Here is a 13,519-nt window from a genome sequence, read left to right on the forward strand (position 1 = left end):
CAGGGAGGGTCACACTGTTGGAGGTGCTGCCTTTTCACTGAAACATTAAACAGGGATGCCTCCTGCGTGGACATCAAAGATTCGATGGCACTATTTGGAAGAGCAGGCGAGGGAGCGGTGTCCTCAGTTAACATTTATCCCTCAATCAACTATCACCAGGAATAGAGTAACTGGACTTTATTACTCCGCTCTTTGTAAGAGCTTGCCATGTGCAAGCCAGCAGGCAATTCTTAAGTATTACTATTGTCGTAATATAGGAAATATATTTGATTGGCTATAAAGTGGTTTGGGAAACCCTGAGGTTTTGAAAAGTCTTGTATAAATGCCAGCCTTTGTGTTTTGCAACATCGAATTTAAGCCTGCAATAGTTGATTGTCTTTCTGTTACACCAGAAAAGTTTTTTTTTGGGAGGGTGGCTGTAAGGTAGTCAGATGAGGACCGAGAAGAACAGCAACTCCCAGCTGCCAGTTAAACAGGACTTTGACTGAATTAACTCTACAATGGCTTTATCTTCCTCACTAAAATGCTGAACTCATAAAATCCATCTGCAATAACTTCATCTCCATTTGGAACCTCTACAAGCACATTATTCAAGCTGCTTTGTTGTTACAGAAACATCAACAGCTGTCCTCCGGCCCCTCCAGCAATTACCCCCATCTGCTTCTTTTAGCTAACTGTTGGAGCAACCTTCATTCTCTTCCTTCTCTACCATCTCTATTCAAGGGACAGGCAACCTCTACTCACCCAACTCTAACCTCAAACGATCTCAGTAAATACCCTCTTCTCATTGATCTTTAGCCATTTCGAGGAGATTTCTGAGCAATTCTCCTGCTTGGAACATTGCTCTACCTTCTTACAATCCATAAGATCACCTTTTTTTTTCTGTTGTGCAAAATCAAGGAAGAGAATGTCATAGATAGTGAAATTTATTAAAGCTTCTGGAAATAAAGAACAATGGCAAACGGAGGACAAAGACAGCTGCAATATAGGTCATGAAAATGCCGTCCGACCCCAACATTGTTACTTTGGTATGTTCAGGAATCTGCAATTTGCCTTCACACAAACTGATGCATTGAATCTATTGATCCAATTGTGACGACCAGTAAATGATGATCATTCCACTTGCCAAGTTGTTGCCAATGTACCTGCTCCTGCGCTTCAATATGCTGGTCAGTGAATTACCTGCAGCTCTAAAATCCTTTGGTTAAAGTCTTTCATGTGTTCTTCCAGGTCAGTTGCCACAAGCTGACTTTTCTAACAAACCTCTCTCTAATATATTCCAGCTTATTCTCAAGTCAATCCATTTCCACAGTCATAACTCAATGGTTGAATTGCACCATCTCGATTGCTCATTCGTTCATTGAAGAGAGAAGGGAGACTGAAGGCGAGGGATTACAAGCTGGTTAGTTTGGACTTCTGTTTCAGGGAAAATGCAGAAATCTATCATAAAGGTAGGAGTAGAATGGCACCTAGGAAACCTCAATACAATCAGGTAGATTCAGCATGGTTTTATAAAAGGGAAATCAATTTTCAACTAATTTATTAGAGCCCATCAAGGAAGTCACAGCAATGTGGATAAAGGGGAACCTGTGGACATGATATATGTAGGTTTGCAGAAGGCAGCTGACAAGGTGCCAGGCCAAAGGTTACAACACAAAGTAAGACTACTTGGTGTTGTGGATCACATATTAATACAAATAGAAGATAAGTTAGCTAACAGGAAACAGAAGGTTGGCAGAAATGGATCAACGTGTAACAATTGCAGTATGCAAGGATCAGTGCTGGCATCTCAATGATTAACGATTAATGATTTGGATGAAGACTCTGAATGTATAGTTGCTAAATTTGCTAACAACATAAAGATAGGGAGGAAAGTAACTTGTGAAGAGACCATGAGGAATCTGCAAAGGGATTTAGATAGGTTAAGAGAGGAGGAAAAATTTGGAAAATGGAACATAATATGGGAAAATTGTGAACTTGTCCACTTTGGCAGGAAGAATAAAACAACCAAATCATATTATTCAAATAGGAGTGAGGGTGCAGAACTGAGGTAGAGGAGGAGATGGATGCTGTGATATATGGATCCAAGTTGGAGTGCAGATACAGCAAGTGATTAGGAAGGTTTGTGAACATAAGATCATTCAAACAAAGAGGAGTAGGCCATTCAGGGCTTGAGCCTGCTCTACCAATCAAAAGATCATGGTTGATTCAACTGCAACCGCTTATCTCCTTTCCTGCTGTAATGTTGGGCTTAAAAACAATATCTTCAAACCAGACCATTAAGGGTTAACTGGAAAGAGTTAACTACTCATGGCAACGAGAAATTGGAAGAAAGTTAAAAAGTACATGAAAAATAGGCCTGATGCAAAAAAGCCTGTTTTGACCGGGAGGTAATCACGTGACACAGCACTGTCAGTGAGCAATGTGCTGTTGTGCAGTTACATGGACTTGTTTTTCAAGTTGGAAAAGTGCTGCCTCATTATAAAATGGAGATTCAGCGTGTCACCTTACATTCAGAATGGTATTAGTATCAGGGACTTGGGCCCACTCAGCGGTCATTGCATCATCAGGCTGGGGTTGGGTGAGACTGGAATGGAATCTGCAATAGTGCTCTCTGCGCCACCCCAAAGTGTAAGGCTCACCAACAGATAGCAGGCAGTGTGAGACTCACTTGTTTGTATATGTACATTATGGAGATTCACTTATTTGCATATGTCTCTAATATATATTAAGTACGTTAAGCTAATAAATTTGCCTCATATCGAAGTACACAAGTCTTCTTGTATTGTTTCTGATCAGACCTTAAAATAACCCATTAAGTATTTTCATCCTAATACACTGCTCACCCCCAAAAACACTTTCACCCCTTTGTTTACCAACAATCTATCCAACTTTGCCTTAAAAATACACAAAAACTCTACTTCCACCAGTAGTGATTGTAATGAGGTCAGCCAAGTGGACCTCATAGAGTATGAGTTCCCTTATGGGGGCTGTTAAGCTGGTCCAATCAGGGAGCCCTGGCTGACAGAAATAAACAGGAGTGTCAAACATCCTCTTCACTATCAGGGAGCTGGATCAGTGACATGCATTCTCCACATGTAAATAAAAGGTGACTTGGTGATGGAATACTGGACTCTGTGGAATTATTTTAGTGGCAATGAGAGAAAAGCACGCTCCTGAAGAAATTCATTCGCAGTCATGTTTGAGTTGGGGTAAGTTTTTTCTGGCATTGTGCTGTTAGTTTGGAAGCTTGACATGTTTGATCTTGTTGTTGAAGACTGGGCTCAGTATGTGGAAAGACTGAGTTATTTCTTCTGGGCAAATGACATTATGGCAGATGAAAAGCAATGAGCAATTCTCCTGACAGCTTCTGGACCTGCAACTTTTTTGGTTGTTAAGAGCCTAACTTTCCCTGAGGCACCAGATACTAAAACCTTTCAAGAGTTGATGGATTTAGTTAAGAAATATTACAATCCCAAGCCTCCTCTAATTCTGAGACACTATCAGTTTTACTCGGTAATTTGAGAACCAGGAGAATCTGTATCAGGATTTTTGACTTGGTTAAGATAACCGACAAAGTAACTTTGTTTTAACCCTTTATTAAATGCTGAGAGATTGTTTGGTATGTGGGATTAATGATGTAACCATGCAGAAGCGCTGACTAACTGAAGCCTAGTTGGACTTCAAACAGGCACTACAACTGGCTTTATCACTGGAAAATGCAGCAAGTGGAGCATACGAGTTACAGGGGTATGTCAATGGAAGTGAGCACCCTACCTGAGCTTGGGGAACACCACTTGAGTGAAGGCAATTGCACAGCTTCACCCAGGACATATCCTGAACAGAGGGACTCTAGGTCAGCCCAATGCAAAACCCCAAAACAAAGCCAAGCTTCAGCCAAATGGTTACATTTTTCTTCAGGATCCGGGCCTGCAAGCCCATTGCTGCTGCAACAAAAACAGAAGTTGCTGGAAAAGCTCAGCAGGTCTGGCAGCATCTGTGAAGAAAAACTGAGTTAACGTTTCGGGTCCGGTGACCCTTCCTCAGAACTGATGGTGGCTGGGAAAACGTCAGTTTATATGCAGAAAATAGGGAGGGGGTGGGGGTGGGGCTGGGAGTAAACGATAGGATAGAGACAGAAGAGCAGTTGGATAGACAAATGATAGACTAACAGTCCCCATTAACAGCTATTCACCCTCCTGGCAAGGGGACTGTTAGTGACTAACAATAGGTGGTGTGTAATGGCAGGCTGTGATAACAAGGCCTGGTGTGTGGGGTAAGGGCTAGGACATGGGAGAGTTTAGGCCCTAAAATTATTGAACTCGACATTGAGTCTGGAGGGCTGTAGGGTCCCCAAGTGGAAAATGAGGTGTTGTTCCTCCAGCTTGCGTTGAGCTTCGCTGGAACACTGCAGCAAGCCTGAGACAGAGATGTTGGCCAGGGAACAGGGTGGTGTGTTAAAATGGCAGGCAACAGGTATGTTTGGGGAGAAGACAGCACACCAGGTGAAATCTGACCATCCTGGACCTGGTTTGGGAGTGGGGGTGAAACGCCAACACCAGACACAAGACTCCACAAAGTGAGAGAGGTGGTTTACTTCAGGGGTTGTAGTTTGGTGTAGGAACTACGGTAATGGCTGTGCATGGCTAACAGGCATGAGGTCAGGTTCAGTGACGTGTAAAGTTGAGGCAGGTGTGATGGACCATATGAAACCTGTGTGGGAGCAAAATGTGCCCAGCTCCTTGCTTGCCTTCCTGACTGTTCAGGAACTTGTGGGTTCTCCCTCTCTGTCAAGCATTGATTATACCTCCAAATGGGAGATGGACACAGCAGATGTCACCAGCTCGATGCCTTTGGAGAGGAGAATGAATTCTTCTGAGACGCTCTGGGTACAAGAGGCTGGCTACTGTGCATTACACGCCACGCATACCAGAGGCAGAGTTGGAGGAACCAGACCCAGTGCTAAAACACCCCAGGAGGAGCTACAAAAAATAAAGAACTGCCCAATGTCCTCAGACTCAGAGGGGGAGGGATATAGTGATTGTAACAATGTCAGCCAGGTGGACTTCATAGAATACAAGTTCCCTCATTGGGGCTGTTAATCTGGCCCAATCAGGGAGCCCTGGCCAACAGATATAAAGAGGAGTGTCAGAGATTCTGTTCACTCTGAGAGCTGGCTCTAAGGGAGCTGGATCAGTGTCAAGGACTCGCCACGTGTAAATAAAGGGTGACTTGGTGATGGGATACCGGCCTCGGTGGAGTTATTTCACCCAGCATCTTTTCAGAAAGGGTTCCAAAGATGCTAAGATTTCAGAGAAAAAGAAAATCACCTCACCTGTTTTAAATGGGCGACCCTGATTTTTTTTAAACTGTGACCCCTGGTTTTTTTAGGTCATTCATTTCACCTGGTATTACCATTGGACTGTTAATTCAGAAACCGTGATAATGTTCTGGGGACCCGGGTTCAAATCCCACCACGGCAGATGGTGGAATTTGAATTCAATAAATATCTGGAATTAAGAGTCTAATGATGACCATGAATCCATTGTCAATTGTTGGAAAACCCCATCTGGTTCACTAATGTCCTTTACGGAAGGAAACTGCCATCCTTACCTGGTCTGGTCTACATGTGACTCCAGACCCACAACAATGTGGGTGACTCTTAACTGCCCTCTGGGCAATTAGGAATGGGCAACGAATGTTGCCTAGCCAGCGATGCCCTCATCCCATGAATGAATAAAGAAAAAAAAACCTGCCTAAATCTTCTTGTTGCTTCCTTGTTTGCACATCACAACTTACGTTCCTACCTATCTTTGTGTTGCCAGCAAATTTGGTGACTATTCCTTTGGTCCCTTCACTTAAGTCATTTTTATAAACCATTGAGGTCCCCACCGATTCCTGTAACATGCCACTCATAACATTTCCCCAGCGTGAAAAAGAACCATTAACATCTACTCTATGATTCTAATACTCCCCCTCATTTTTTTTTCCCAGATCTTCAAGGTCCATGCTTGGCAGCAATGTCTGAAACTGGAGGTCAGTGCATCAACACGCTGATTACCATGCATGGAACCTCAGAGTTCCACGCACTGGTGGGGGGAAAAAGAAATTGTAGTATTAGAGGATCCTTACAGTGACTGTGTAACTCCACAGCTTAAAGGAAACAACGCACAGCACGTATTATCTCCTCAAAAAACTCATATAGTTCAGTCAAACATAATTTCCTTCACAAAACCGTGTTGACTCTGACATTGGACTCTACCCTTGTACCTTGAATTTATCGAAATGCCCTGCTACATTTTCTCCGATAACAGCTTGTAACATTTTCCCCTATGACAGGTGTTAAGTTAATCGGCTCATAGTTTCCCACTTTCATTCCAGCTCCTTTTTTTTGGACTAAAGGAGCTCCATTTCCCAATCTAACAAGATCATCATCAAACCACAGCTGTTTTGTAAAATTAAAGCCAATGTATTGACCATCTCATGAGCAACTTTTTTAAGACCTTTGGATGAAGCCCATCAGGACCCTGGCTCTTGTCAGCTCACAGTTTCAACAACTTACTTGGTGCCACTTGTTTGCTGATTGGGATTTTCCAGAGCTTCCTGCTCCCTTAGATTTCCTGATTTAACGCTGCGTCTGGGATGTTCCTTGTACCCTCTACAGTGAAAACCAATGCAAAATTCCTGTACAATTTATCTTCCATTGGCTGCCTTTCCATTATTAATTTCACTTTATGTAGGATCAATGCTCAGAGTTGGAGGGTTTGAGCTATAGGGAGGAGGCTGAGTAGGCTGGGGCTATTTTCCCTGGAGCTTCAGAGGGGGAGGGGTGACCTTACAGAAGTTTATAAAATCATAAGGGGCATGAATTGGGTGAATAGCCAAAGTCTTTTTCCTGGGGAGTGGTGGGGCGGGGGAGTCCAAAACTGGAAGGTATAAGTTAAGTGAGAGGGGGAAGATTTAAAAGGGACATATGGGGCAACATTTTCATGTAGAGGGTGGTGCATGTATGGCATGAGCTGCCAGAGGAAGTGGTGGAGGCTGGTACAATTACAACATTTAAAAGGCATCAGAATGGGTATATGAATAGGAAGGGTTTAGAGGGGTATGGGCCAAATGCTGGCAAATGGGACTAGATTTATTTCGGATATCTGGTCAGCATGGACAAGTTGGACCAAATGGTCTGTTTCCGAGCTGTAAATCTGTGACTTCATGACTCTCTTTGTAAACTATATTTTTAAAACATTCATCAAAGCTTATTCTTATATATTTTTCTGGCTAACTTTCTCTCTAATTTTTCCCCTCCTTATCTACTTTATCATTCTTTTCTCATTTTTTTTTTTTATTATTGCCACCTGACTCGCACCATTATATGCTTTCCAAAAACAAAAGTCTTAAGTTTGAGGGGCCGATGCCTGCTCCTAATTTGTAGGTGTGTACATGAAAATGATTAAGGTGCAATTTGACTTTCACAGTTGTTTTTCTATTTCAAATCAACCCATCGATATTTCAGGCATTCACACAGGCTGTGAGTCTCATTAATACCTTTTTAACTTCTTCCATCATGTCTCTCATGACTGTCACCAGATATTTAACTTTTTTCCAGTTTTCAATTCACACATTTCCCATTTCTTCTTCTATGCAGTTAACGATAGGACCCTGAACAACATTGATATACAGAGGGATCTTGGAGTTCAAGTCCATAGCTCCCTAAAGGTGGCCACACAAATAGATAGGGTGGTAAAGAAGGTGTATGGCATGCTTGCCTTTATTGGTCAGGGAATTGAGTACAAGAGTCAGGATGTCATGTTGCAGCTTTGTCAGGCTTTGGTTAGTCCACGCTTAGAACACTGTGTTCAATTCTGGTCGCCACATTACAGGAAGGATGTGGAGGGTTTGGAGAGGGTGCAGAAGAGGTTTACCAGGACGCTGACTGGTATAGAGGGTATAAGCTATAGGGAGAGGCTAGAAAAACTAGAGTTGTTTTCTCTGGAGCAGCAGACGCTGAGGAGAGACTTGATAGAAATCTATACAATTATGAGATACATTAGATAGGGTTGACCGTCCGAGTTGAAATGCCTAAAACTGGGGGGCATGCATTTAAGGTGAGAGGGGGAAAATTCAAAGGAGATGTGATGGGCAAGTTTTTTACCTGGAGAGTGGAACGCGCTGCCAGGAGTGGTGATGGAGGCAGGTACGATAGGGGCATTTAAGAGACTTTTGGATAAACACATGAATGTGCAAGGAATGGAGGGATATGGACCATAGGCAGGTAGAAGGGATTAGTTTAATTTAGCGTCATGTTCGGCAGAACATCATGGGCCAAAGGGCCCGTTCCTGTGCTGTGCTGTTCTGTTTGATGCTCTAATATGCCGAGTGCAAGTCTGGTGATTTGAGCTTTTGTTTGTGTGTGTGGAAATGTGTGTGAGAAGCGAAGTATGTTTGTTTCTTTACACATGTATCTTCCTATGTTTCCATGTTTACCCCCATTACCATCCCCATACTCCAAACAGACTGGGTTTCACTGGCCCAACATGGGGCTGACTTTCAGTGTCCCAGCTCACGACACTGGAAATGTAGGCTATATGTAATCTCTGCAGATGTTAACTCAACTGTTGTGCTTCCAGCTTCTTCAGGTTTTGTTTCAGAATCACCGCAGCATTCGGATACTGTTGGGCTATCATCTGAGGAATTCTACCTGAGCAAGAGCCAGTCCCATTAGCAGAGAGGCGAAGAACCGATAAATAAATAATTCCCGAATGTGAAATAAGCTTGAATAAAACATTACAGGGCATACACCGATTTCATCTGTAGAAATATGAAAACCCTCACTGCAAAAACTGTAGAACGCCGCACAAGAAAGCACCAGAAGACAGTTCATTCATAAATTGTCGTGCTAGAGCAGAATCGCATTAAATACTTGCCTCTGATAACACAAACTACAAAAGGCATTGAGTCCTGGCGTGCAGGAATTTTCAGTCTTCCTCCAGTTGTAAGTACCTATTTTTAAACTGCTGCACTAGGATATTCCACAGAGGCCCATTAAACTACATTTCTCAGCAATTTTCGACAATATGTCGGTGAGAAGTTTTTAAAACAAAACACTGCTCTTCCCTATAAATTGTGTTCTTCAGTGTTCAAAGGAATCCTGTTCTCCCAATTTATAACTGAAGGTTGGAAAAGATTTATGATTCAATTTCATGACGGCGGGGGGGGGTTGTTGGGAGAAGGACTTAGAGATTCGTGTTGCTAAGTAAAACCTTAGAGTTAATTCATCAAAAACTTAATTCGTTATTTAATTTTGCTTGTCCTGTAATCTGGATAGGAGGAAATATTTAATCATCTAATCACGGCAAATATATTTTCATTTAAACTATTTTATTTTGATAGGTTTAACACAATTGGGTGGTGTTATTAGAGTTTTCACAACAAGTATAGCAATGAGTGTTATTGAACATAGTGCAATGGATGTGGTCTCAGAGGCTAAGGAATTCTTGAAATGGGGTGGAGTGAAATCTGACAGAGTTCCTGTATTCATTTTATTATCTTGAGAGCCTTGCTGAATAATAAACTGATGAACATTTGATTATAGAAGTCAGAGGGTGATATTGACCAAAGGATAAACCCTGACCAGGACTCCAGGGATAGGCCTTCTGCCCTGCTTCTAAAAAGCGGTACCCCTGACAGTGCAGCACTTCTTCATCAGAGCTGCCTCTGAAGGCATGGTTGACATGCTTAAATAATCTTTACCAAAACTGCCCGTGCCCGCCAGTGAAGGAATAAAGGGGAAGGCAGCTAGTAGGGGTCGCTGGATTGAAAGCAGGCCCAACATGCACTGGGGCAAAAAGGAGAAATTCTGATCAATGCAGTCTCAGGAAGATTAGTCATGGATTGGAGTGCCTGATTGGTTAGGCTGATTGAACATAGTCGAAATGGAATTTCCATCAGTTACTAGAAAAGTGTGCAAAGAAGATTTGCGAAGAAGTTGCCAGACTAGTAGGCCCCAGTTATAGGGAGAGGTTGGCCAGGATAGGACTTTATTCCTTGGAATATAGGAGAATGAGGGGTGATCTTATTGAGATGTATAAAATCATGAGAGGCATAGATAAGATGAATGCATATAGTCTTTTTCCCAAGGATGGCGAATTAAAAACTACAGGGCATAGGTTTAGGGTGAGAGGGGATAGATTTTAAGAAGGACCTGAGGGGCAGCTTCATCGCGCAGAGAGTGGTGCGAGTCTGGAATGGGCTGCCAGAGGAACTGTTTGAGGCAGGTACAATAGCAACATCTAAAAAAAAATTTGGATAGATACATGGATGAGAAGGGTTGAGAGGGATATGGACCAAATGCAGGCAATTGGAACTAGCTGAGTGGGCACCATGGTCAGCATGGACAGTTTGGGCCAAAGGGCCTGTTTCCAAGACAAGAAGGTGCAGGGCTGGATGAACACAGCAGGCCAAGCAGCATCATAGGAGCAGAAAGGCTGACGTTTCGGGCCGAGACCCTTCATCAGAAAAGGGGGAGGGGAAGGGGGTTCTGAAATAAATAGGGAGAGAGTGGGAGGCGGATAGAAGATGGATAGAGGAGAGGATAGGTGGAGAGGAAACAGACAGGTCGAAGAGGCGGGGATGGGGCCAGTAAAGGTGAGTGTAGGTGGGGAGTTAGGGAGGGGATAGGTCAGTCCAGAGAGGACGGACAGGTCAAGGGGGCGGGATGAGGTTAGTCGGTAGGAGATGGGGGTGCGGCTTGAGGTGGGAGGAGGGGATAGGTGGGAGGAAGAACAAGTTAGGGAGGCGGGGACGAGCTGGACTGGTTTTGGGATGCGGTAGGGGGAGGGGAGATTTTGAAGCTTGTGAAATCCTCATTGATACCATTGGGCTGCAGGGTTCCCAAGCGGAATATGAGTTGCTGTTCCTGCAACCTTCGGGTGGCATCGTTGTGGCACTGCAGGAGGCCCAGGATGGACATGTCATCTGAAGAATGGGAGGGGGAGTTGAAATGGTTCACGACTGGGAGGTGCAGTTGTTTATTGCGAACCGAGTGTAGGTGTTCTGCAAAGCGGTCCCCGAGTCTCCGCTTGATTTCCCCGATGTAGAGGAAGCCACACCGGGTACAGCGGATGCAGTATACCACATTGGCAGATGTGCAGGTGAACATCTGCTTGATGTGGAAAGTCTTCTTGGGGCCTGGGATGGGGGTGAGGGAGGAGGTATGGGGGCAGGTGTAGCACTTCCTGCGGTTGTAGGGAAAAGTGCCGGGTGTGGTGGGGCTGGAGGGACGTGTGGAGCGGACAAGGGAGTCACGGAGAGAGTGGTCCCTCCAGAAAGCAGATAAGGGTGGGGAGGGAAAAATGTCTTTGGTGGTGGGATCGGATTGCAGATGGCGGAAGTGTCGGAGGATGATGCGTTGGATCCGGAGGTTGGTGGGGTGGTACGTGAGGACGAGGGGGATTCTTTTTTGGTTCTTATTGCGTGGACGGGGTGTGAGGGATGAGTTGCGGGAGATGTGGGAGACACGGTTGAGGGCGTTCTCGACCACTGAGGGGGAGAAGTTACGGTCCTTGAAAAACGAGGACAACTGAGATGTACGGGAGTGGAATGCCTCATCCTGGAAGCAGATGCGGCGGAGGCGAAGGAATTGGGAATAGGGGATAGCATTTTTGCAGGAAGGTGGGTGGGAGGAGGAGTATTCTAGGTAGCTGTGGGAGTCAGTGGGCTTGAAATGAATATCGGTTTCTAGGTGGTTGCCCAGGAAGGGCAAGAGGTCCAGAAAGGAGAGAGAGGTATTAGAGATGGTCCAGGTAAACTTAAGGTTGGGGTGGAAGGTGTTGGTGAAGTGGATGAACTGTTCGAGCTCCTCGTGGGAGCACGAGGCGGCGCCAATACAGTCATCAATGTAACGGAGGAAGAGGTGGGGTTTAGGGCCGGTGTAGGTACGGAAGAGGGATTGTTCCACGTAACCTACAAAGAGGCAGGCATAGCTTGGGCCCATGCGGGTACCCATAGCCACCCCCTTTGTCTGTAGGAAGTGGGAGGAATTGAAAGAGAAGTTGTTGAGGGTGAGGACGAGTTCGGCTAAGCAGATGAGGGTGTCAGTGGAGGGGGACTGGTCGGGCCTGCAGGACAGGAAGAAGCGGAGGGCCTTAAGGCCATCTGCATGGGGAATGCAGGTGTAGAGGGACTGGACGTCCATGGTAAAGATGAGGTGTTGAGGACCGGTGAATTGGAAGTTCTGGAGCAGGTGGAGGGTGTGGGTGGTGTCACGGACATAGGTAGGGAGTTCCTGGACCAAGGGGGAGAAAATGGAGTCCAGATAGTTGGAGATCAGTTCGGTGGGGCAGGAGCAGGCAGAGACAATGGGTCGACCAGGGCATTCAGGTTTGTGGATTTTGGGAAGGAGATAGAAGCGGGCAGTGCGAGGTTGGGGAATGATGAGGTTGGAGGCCGTGGGTGGGAGGTCACCTGAGGTGATGAGGTTGTGGATGGTTTGGGAGATGATGGTTTGGTGATCAGGGGTGGGGTCATGATCAAGGGGGTGGTAGGACGAGGTGTCGGAAAGTTGGCGTCTGGCCTCGGCGATGTAGAGGTCAGTGCGCCATACAACTGCGCCTCCCTTGTCCGCGGGTTTTATGGTGAGGTTGGGATTGGAGCGGAGGGAGCGGAGGGCTGCACGTTCTGCGGGGGAGAGGTTGGAGTGGGTGAGAGGGGTGGAGAGGTTGAGGCGATTGATGTCTCGACGGCAGTTGGAGATGAAGAGGTCAAGGGAGGGTAGGAGGCCTTGGGGTGGTGTCCAGGAAGAGGGGGTGTGTTGGAAGAGGGGGTGTGTTGGAAGCGGGAGAAGGGGTCAGTATAGGGAGGGTTAGGTTCACGGTTGAAGAAGTAAGTGTGGAGGTGGAGGCGGCGGAAAAACTGCTCTATGTCCAAGTGTGAGCAGTATTCGTTGATCTGTGGGTGGAGGGGGACAAAGGTGAGCCCTTTACTGAGGACTGACCGTTCGTCCTCAGTAACGGGTAGGTCTGGGGGGATGGTGAAGACTCGGCAGGGCTGGGTGCTATTGTCCCCTCTGGAGCTGCTGGCTGTGGAGGCTGTGGGCGGAGTGACGTCGGCGTCAGCTGTGGGCGGAGTTACGTCAGCGGTGGGTGGAGTTGCGTCGGCGTCGGGCGGAATTGCGTCGACAGTGGGCGGAGTTGCGCCGGCAGCGGGTGGAGTTGCTTCCGCGTCGGTGATGGGCGGAGCGGCGTCGGCGGTGGGGGGGAGCGGGGTAGGCGGCGGCAGTAGCAGTGACGGTCGTCGCGACTTCAGTGTCGGTGGTGTTGGTCTCGGAAATGGAGGCGGTGGCAACGGCAGCGATGGTGTTCGCTGTCCCGGAAGTGGGGAACCTGGCGGTGGCGGATGTGACGTCATCTGTGGGTTCTCCGATAGTGGCCTCATGGCCAATGGCGGCGGGCACACTGTGGGGAAGGTCCTGGGTATGGCTGGGGATTTGGGGGGTGGAGGAAGCCCGTTTTGGGTGGTAGGC

The sequence above is a fragment of the Rhincodon typus genome, chromosome 22, assembly GCF_021869965.1.
Source record: "Rhincodon typus isolate 14 chromosome 22, sRhiTyp1.1, whole genome shotgun sequence".
Taxonomy (NCBI): domain Eukaryota; kingdom Metazoa; phylum Chordata; class Chondrichthyes; order Orectolobiformes; family Rhincodontidae; genus Rhincodon; species Rhincodon typus.